Source organism: Haliotis rubra, unplaced genomic scaffold, assembly GCF_003918875.1.
Source record: "Haliotis rubra isolate DU_JTF1 unplaced genomic scaffold, ASM391887v1 Scf1407, whole genome shotgun sequence".
Classification (NCBI taxonomy): Eukaryota; Metazoa; Mollusca; class Gastropoda; order Lepetellida; family Haliotidae; genus Haliotis; species Haliotis rubra.
The window spans coordinates 167656-176993 of NW_025765345.1; the positions used below are offsets into that span (position 1 = coordinate 167656).

Here is a 9338-nt window from a genome sequence, read left to right on the forward strand (position 1 = left end):
AGACCCATGACAATAGCATGTTGAAATTTGTTCACACCTTTGCCCGAGAGTGACCACAAAGCGCACAGTTTCAGCGTATAAATGCGAGTTTCCAGAATTTAAATGAAATCTTATAAAATTAATGCTGTGGTATCTTCAGGATTTCTTCAGATCTGAGAGACCTTGGTGACATCCACGATCTGAACAACTTTCAGTGTTTACTGTATGATGGCCTGTACCTCCCAATGGCACCACCAAAACGGCTTGAAGGTCGGAGTCAACTTGATTAACTACAAGAGCATTAAAGACGCTCAACTGAATAGAGATGATGTAATCCTTTGCGCGTATCTTAAATGCGGTAAGTACTTGTTGCATGAGTGTTAGACTGTATTTACTCAGTATGGTGTTCAATGTATTTCGATTTCTGACACATGTTATTCATCGGCAAACGTTGTTTATCAATCACTTTAATAACTTTTTATGTGTGATATTTCCTTCCACGTGAAGTTGATACTTCAGTCTGTAGCCAGAACTTTAGAAACGTGATGTTAAAAGTTGAAAGTGTTTCAAATCTATCCATAGCTGATAACGAATCATTAGCACATCTAACTGTCACCATCAAACAGACAGTGTTTGTTGAACAAAAGAGGAGAATTCATTCCCATTGTAAGACTACTGAGCAGAGTATTACAACCTCGTTCTCTCGTCACTCTTTTCACAAAAACAATGCAATGTATGCAAATGCCCAATTCTTTTATCATTTCTTTAATAAATAACCCACTAAAATCTAAAAGGATTAGGATCTTCCAAAGGTTTGTTAAAATGTACATAATGTTGGAACAAAAGATGTAGAATCCGACTTTAACGAAACGTTTAATTATTTTATCGATAAAACTTCCAAAACATCTTCAAAACCAAAAAGTATGAATTCGGTGAATTTCTGCAGATAATACTCTCCTCTTTGACTGTTGTAATATCGATCATTACAATTACATACTTCCTTATGCTTAATATTCTGTTGGTCTTACATGGCATAGTTTACCAACAGGAACCCTATCAAGAACCTATCAGGAACCTATCAGGATCCCTTGACCACAGAAGCTGCCAAGTTCTGCCAAGTGTATGCAACTTGCCCAATCAGCTACAATTGATGATCATGCTTTCAGTCAGTGGCTTTGTCAAGGTCCGCACACAATTACTTACAATTTACAAGAATGTTTAGGAGCCTTGGCCTCGACGTTTCGTTAAGGCTTTGGCGGAAAACTCTCACTCACACCATATTTTCACTCTTGACCAGGTAACCACACTGGCTGTTTGAGGTGCTGGGGATGCTCACGACGGGATCTCTTCTTTACAGAAAGTCACTTCCCAGGAGCCAAAATGATTGACTCTTACATACAAAGACGGCATAGAAAGTCTGCCCCCCACCAAGGTTACTCGTTACCCATCTCCCACTGCGCATGCTCCCTACACAGGTTGTGGAGAAAAGCTCAAGTGCATCCAGATCAGAAGAAATCCAAAAGATGTATGCGTGTCCATGTATAATAACTTCAGAAACCTCGCTGGCCCGATGTGCTTTGAAGGAAATTTTGCGGGAGTTCACGGAAGCATTTCTGTCGGGTGAACGTAAGTCACACTGTAGTCGCTGACACTGTTCTCTCAGGAAAACAATCTTAACTTCTCGCATTGTCGCTACCGGTCCTGTGGGTTTTTGTGTGACTTGACATGCTCTACAATCTACCCAGCGGGCAATAATAACGTTGAATCAACGTTGAATCAACGTTGAATTTTGGTTGTTTGGTTGATCAACCTTTCATAAACGTTGATTCAACGTTTATCATGCGACCAAAGAAAGTTAGTCGAGATTCGTTTAGTTGTCAACGTTGTTTCAACGTAAGGAACCAACAAATTGTCAACTAATTGTTTCCTTGGCAAATTTGATACATAATTCATATTGGTAATAGGTATCCAACTTAGCAACTATCATTTCGGAACATTATTTTCATAAAAGATCAAGATCGAGCTAGTGACAGATATAATCTTATATATTATTTGATTGTGCATCGATCAACGGACGGAAATATTACGTAAATCGCAGTTTTAGGTATAAAGTCATCAGTTATCCAAATTGCATTACATTTGATATTTTCCCACAAAACTGTGAAAATTGTATAATTCCCGACAATTTGCTTTCAAACACAAGCCAGATGTTGACCTTCGATCGCCCTGTTTGGCCATATCCGACATGCGCACAATTATCGCGCGCGCAAAGGCAGCTGATCGTTGTCAGTTCACTTTGGCGAAGTTCAACTCAATATCGTTCTATTTTCACCATCTTCACGGCATGCTGGTGTTTATTTGGTAAGTATGTCCTTCATGTATAATGAAAACGTAGGAATGCCGTTTAAATCTAGCAGTAGCAAGAAACTCCGAATTAGGGCTCATGTTTTATCTCACAAGGTTACCGGTATGTCACAGTACATGTTTCTCAAAATTTAGTGGAAGCCCGTGTTTTCCATGAACTTGTTTTGTTATTTTTCAATATATTTGCATGCATATATTTGGCATTTTATTATATAATCGAATAAGATTTTTTCGTACCCATCACCTGATTTGAATTTTGCAAATATACATTTTCAAATAATCAATGAAGTACATCAATATAAGGAACCGTTCATAATTAAATATATGGCTGCGGGTGTGGGGTGATGATTGTAAGGGTTGGAGGGTGGGGTGGGGTGTCACCCATTTTGTTCAGGGAGCTAAGGGGTCAGCATTTTGTACACACGCACTATGTTTAGAAATTATGGGGGGAGAGGGCGTCATAGATAATGTACATGACATGCAGGGTGGGCCGTCTCTTATTCTGTACATACTCATACACTTTAGGGTGGGTGTAATTCACATTGTACATAAAAAATCAACATCACCCCAAAGCCATACATTATGAACGATCCCTAAGGGCGGCTATACAAAATCGGATAGAATTAATCAACATTTTATATTGCATCCCATTATTATGAACATTTGTTCGTTTCAATAGATCTATCAGTAAATGATGCATTGAGCACGCCCTGAACCCTGTCAACATATGTATATTATTGGGGGGAGGGGGTGGTGGACGATGGCGTAAGGAAATGCAACGAAAATTTTCACTTGAGCAATTTTCCTTTCGGATTTTGTTAACTGTTACATTTAAAATGTCTTGTGAAAGTCTTTGAAGGATGAAATTGTATATAATTTATTTGAACTTTTATTTATTTACAAAAAGTGTAACTTCACTAATGATTCTTTGATGGGACAATTAACAAAACTGCACCCACAGAATTTCATTCTTACACTTGTTTGGAAGGGATATGATAATTCATGTCTCTTAAAGGTTAAAATCTTACATACAAAAGAAGTAATTTTAATGTAAGGAACATTTAATTATGAAATAAGATTATTTTAATGGAATTTGCAGAAATCTCATCTTCGAAGACTGGGTGGCAGCAATTTTGTGGATCACATAAAAGGAGCAAGGCTAAGGTAACACGTTTTAACATTTCACTTGTTTCCAGTATATCCACCACAAAGTTTAAGAGAAAGATGATAATGCTCTTTCATTACCACCTGTTTTGAATATTTGTGATAATGTTTGGTCTTTTTTGGTGATAATAGTTGGTCTTTATTTTCATTTATATATTAAGGTTGATCATTTAAGAGAAAAAAATTGACAATGATTTCTCCCGGAGATGTTTAGTTTAATGAGCACTCCCTTGCTTGGCGCCATATTGTTTTTCGCCGTAAACAGCTGGATGCAAGATAGCACGCGAGAGGACAGAAGTCATACATTTATAGATATATAGAGATGTTTATTGCTGGGAAACACACTCTTCAGGTATTTGGTCAGCTGTAGAATTTGAATATGATGTTCCTTTTATTATTGTCTAAGGGTAGGTTTTCATTATTTGCAATCTAATATGTGTGCAGTGAAACATACTGAGATTTGGAAGAGTCCATTATTTAAAGTACAGGTGTTGTTAGATATCAGCATTTTATGTACATGTTCCCCTGTTAAGATCATCTATCGAGTATATTAGAGAGAAGGTGTATATTTGTAGTAAGTTTTAAGTCAGAGTTATTTTCAGTGAATGACCTACATTTCAATATGTTTTGGCCACCTGTCACCCCTTTGGTCAAATACAGTAGGACTTCCATTTCTTGGAATTGAGAGTCAGAGATGCACTGTTTCCAAGAATTTGCGTTAGCCAGCGATGTTTGTTTACGAGTACATTTAAGTCTTTTGAGTGTAGATTGAGTTGTAAGAGATGTTATTCAATGTCTTATTATTCATTGTATGATAGATTATTTCTGGCAATGTAGAGTTTAATCTCATTATTTTATTGTTCATGATTCAGAGAAGCATAGTTATGACGTCGCAGATAATACGCACACATAATTCATTATATGAGAGATTTTCTAAGCGTTCCTATAAGAGATTAAGTGTAAACATTTATGAATTATAAAAAAGTTATTTATCTGAGTTTTATGAGTGTACAAATGACAAAGAGAGAGAGTAGATACTTGAGAATATATTGTATACTTATGGGGTTATAGCTAAAACGGCACCACAGCAGAACGGCACCAAATTTGTTTTGGCTTAAAACGGCACCATATTGGCTAAAACAGCTACTGATTTCTGGGCTAAACGGCACCATATAAAAAACAAAGTAAGACGATGACTCATGTTTTATTTCATTTCATTATAACATTAGCAAGATTATATCAACATATGAGTCATTCTCAAAATCTGTGCATATTTATGTCATATGTTTGTATCCGACAAACTTAAGTCAAAATCAAACCAAAAAATTATGGTAACTAACTTATCACAATATTTTTCTACACTTTACAGTAACAAAAGTAGGGAAACTATATTTTTATATTTACTTTACACCACCCAATTTTACTCAATGTTCATGTGTCACAACTCCAGTGGCTGATGTCACAGATGTGGCATTTGAATTTTTTGTCTTTTTCATAAGCAATAAATATACAATTTCAAAACTCCATGTTATATTGTAAAACTAGATATTTTAATATATATGTACATGAAATAAATATTATCTTTGGATTTTTTCTTTTCAAAATGATGTTACAAATTTCGTAACGGCAGTGACACAATTTCAGGAAATGTCTAATAAAAATGGTAAAATATGAAAAATGAAACATCATTAAGCTTGCATAATATATGTTATGTATATTCAGAAAAGTTATTATGTTATGTATACCCAAAAAAGGAAAAAAATCCCCATAAAACCAAAAAACTAACAAACAATGGGTTGTTGTTATTTGCTTTATTTAACGTCGCACGCACAACTAAAGTATTTCGGCGACGGTTAACAATGGGTACATTTGTCCGTTTTAATACAATTTCATTTTGACACTGAGTTTGACACTGGGCGATTTCAGTTGAGTAAATGTACTTAAAACATCAAAGCGTGCGATGTTTTCACGCTAAATTGGGATGCCCTTTCCAATCACTGTCGGCACAGTAGATGTATTTACTATCTAAACATTCTGCAATCCGATTGTCAGCTATGGGATGCCCACTTCCAATCACTGTCGGCACAGTAGATATATTTGGTTTAAGCACATTTTTATTTTGTCAAAGAAACCTAGATAGGCGAACAAGCCTAGTGGCTTATATAGACGCAACTCCATTACATTGTTCCAATAGCTGGATACATAATTGAAATAATTTGACAACAAAAGAAAAATACTGTGACAAAATAACAGATAAATGATTGAATAATAAATATGTTCGGTATAGTGTTGGATATGCCTAGCAACGAAATGAGCAGCGGCAGAAAATCAAATATATAAAATTTGCCTTACATTGAATATATACGTAGATTTGATAATTACTGTAAGCGGTTACTTTTAGAAATGAACTGTTGTAATGAGTTCAGAATATCACTAATAGTTGAGTTATTCAATGCGCCGTTACCGTATAAAGTAGTTTTCACATCGTATCCTGAATATAAAAATACATCCTTGTTCTTAAATTTTGATAGTTCCGACATAATAGTAGATGTATTTATTATCTGCAATCCGATTATCTTATAACAAACTAGTTTTCCCCATAAGATTTTAGTTTGTGCCGTTTTCGCCATAAGATTTGTAGCCGTTTTCGCCAAGTCGAGGTTCCGTTATGTCCAAATGGTGCCGTTTTCGCCAGGTGCCGTTTTGCTGTGGTTCCGTTTTAGCCTGCACATAGTTATATTTATCTGAGTTTTATGAGTGTACAAATGACAAAGAGAGAGAGTGTAGATAATAGAGAATATATTGCATACTACTTATGAGAGCTCATTATTGTTTTCAGAACTCCATGATCCATACTTCCTTGTGTTTGGGAACAAATGGTGTTGGGAGACCTCCCACAATAGACTTGTTCTTTGACCTGTGAACCACCACCCATTTTGTTTTCTTATCATTTAATGTAAAATGGCTTTTGTTACAATTTATGACTCCTGGTAGCAAAATTGCCTACATCAGTTCAACTCCTATTAATTTGAAATAATCATTTCCGAGAATCTCTAAAGAAAACTAAATCTGACAGAATAACAACAATCTTCCATTGTTTTGCAGGACAATGTCAAACAATTTGATGTCAAGAATGAATAATGATGGGCAAAACGGCAAGTTTTCTTTTAAGAATACAAGGTTGTATTCAATCATCTCTGGTAAGTTAATTACCAAGTGCAGCATTTTCATCATGACCATAGCAAATAATATATGACAGTAAAGCATCGTCTAATTCATCCTACCGGTAATTCATAGTCTAATTAAATAATCAGCTTGCAAATGAGGATTTTCTTTGAAAATGTTTAAGAAAACTTCCATTCCTTCGGTTGAAAATATATATTGTTTACACTTTTCGTCATATTTTGTATTGATGCTGTTCATATGTTCACATGCCAAGTTACAGCAGTGAAATGAACCTTTCAAGTGATTGATTAAACAAATACTTGAATCATTTAAGACAATATATCTTCCATATAACTTATTCATGTATTTAAATATAAAATTTCAGAATGTGTCCTATCTCAAGGGAATGAGATGGGAATGCATCCGAAGCAAATTTCAAGAAAGAGTTAGGAACGTTTCTGAAGTATCCACCTGACCGCCAGGCAGGGAGTGGCAGAAAGAAGAGGAGCTGATAATTGTGTTTTTGGAGTTGTAATTGTGTTGAAAAATCTGAACTGTGGTATTGAAATTGGTGGCGTAAATGTCACTTTGATGCTATATGCAGATGATATTGTGTTATTAGCACAACAGAGATCACCTACAGACTATGTCATGTGTGATGTTTTACATTATGCATTAAACCACGGTTTTCTGTGTGCGTGTGTGTTCATAAAGATTTCATGAAAAGTGACTTGTTTTATGTGCTGTCTTCAGGTATAGTTCCTGGTCATCTTGGATCCCTTTCATGGTGAAAGTAATTGCATTGTGTTTATTCAGGGTCTGTCTAAGAGCTGAAATTCAGACAAAATGTCTTCTCGGGACAATTTTCACCTTTCAAGGTAACAATACAACAGTAAATAGTTTTTCTTAATTTGGAATACTCTTTTCTTCTTACTGGAATTATACGTCCAACTGACATAAAACTTAAATGAACATTATATTGAATGTGGAATTTGAACCAAGTATTTTATCAGGTAAATATTTTTACCGCAATTTTCTGTTTGAACACTGTTTATTGCAGGTAGCTTTTGGGTATTTTAGCTGGATGCAGGAGTTTGGTGCTACTTTATTGTAGTTTAAAGATGAAGTGCGAGTCTATTTACAGGAAAGTAATAATACCTCCCAGACACAACCACGGAACAACCCATTTTCAACGTTAATAATATGTCAGACTTCAACATTGATTCCACGTCGGATATCTACGTCAAAAAACTTTCATATACAACCTATTTTCAATCTATTTTCAACGTTGAGGATCAACCTATTCTCAACGTTGATAATCAGTCAAACTTCAACGTTGATTCCAAGTCGGATATCTACGTCAAAAAACTTCATATACAACCTATTTTCAATCTATTTTCAACGTTGAGGATCAACCCTATTCTCAACGTTGAAACAACGTTGATGCCTGCTGGGTATGGTTAATCTTTCTGTGAGCACCAAATGCAAAACTGGTTTTCAGTCGCTCATTCACATAACTGTCACCTTTATTTTCTTTGCAAACTTTGTACCAAATTGTGTCAAAAGAATTTCGAATCTCCCATCATAAATATATCCTGCATATCGAGCAATAGACCATAAATAATATCCGGTAAGGAGGTTTATTCATGCTCTTTCATTACGGTGGACGTGACCATTATATTGAATGATAAAACCAAAATGTCCTTAACCATACACACTCACTGTCATTGATGCTTCAGTACCATATGGATCCTACCACGGCTATCTCAATAGCTGGACTAGTGAAGTGTCCCCCTTGAACAACCGGTGTTCTATCTGTACTATGAGGATATGAAAGTCGTAAGTGTACACTGTGTTTTCGTAGAAGATTAACTGTCATATGTGGTTTGGTGTTAAGTTTTCTTATATATATATACCTGTTTACATTTTAGTGTTTGTCGCAAGAGGGAGCTAGTCATCGCATCTCCGTGCTCCCTCACCCACACCAACTAACATTTTTCTTATGATCGAATTACTCATATATTCCAGAAAAAAATGTGTTTCAAAATAACACAATACATGTTTATTACAGCACACTTAAATGTTACAAAGATTTAAACAATTAAGAAAATAGAATCAATCATGTATGTAACTGCACTTTCCCAACGATTTTCAACATGTATGGATTTATATTTGTATCAGAATCCCCTAAAGTGGGTTAAAGACATGGCAAGGTTTCTAGATCTAGACGTCACAGACAAATTCTGTGAGGACTTGATCGAGGCGTGTTCCTTCAAGAACCTGAAGGAGAAGGAGGCCAGACATAAGCAGGAGGGTATTGATCCAGGTATTTGGAAGAAAGGAGCTGTGGGACATTTTACAGGAAAGGTAGGATTCACGCATGCGTCATAGTCAGACAACAAATTGAAAAAACTCGCATGTTTGAAGGACAAGGATGGAAATGGTATTTAGGCTTGGGTTCTCCAGCAGACCTGTAGTCCAAATCATCGATACATTTGATAACTCTGTCGATAAAGATACCTACATGAAAGGTAATTTTGATATATTAACACAGCTTTGATGAAAAACAAACGTTAGACGTTGGAGTCAGATACATGCTGTCAAAGCTTATTCAGTACTGGAAACTATCATCGAATTAACGCTTCTTTAACGTAAAGTGATAGCTG

At 35.6% G+C, this 9338-nt stretch overlaps 1 long non-coding RNA gene across 1 annotated transcript; it reads left to right on the forward strand.

The window, feature by feature from the left end:
- Window positions 1-1467: 1467 nt before the first annotated feature.
- LOC124268950 lies at window positions 1468-9017 on the forward strand. The gene is made up of 3 exons (XR_006896382.1): window positions 1468-1605; window positions 8412-8511; window positions 8854-9017. It is a non-coding gene; the product is annotated as an uncharacterized LOC124268950 (long non-coding RNA).
- The last annotated feature ends 321 nt before the right edge of the window (window positions 9018-9338 follow it).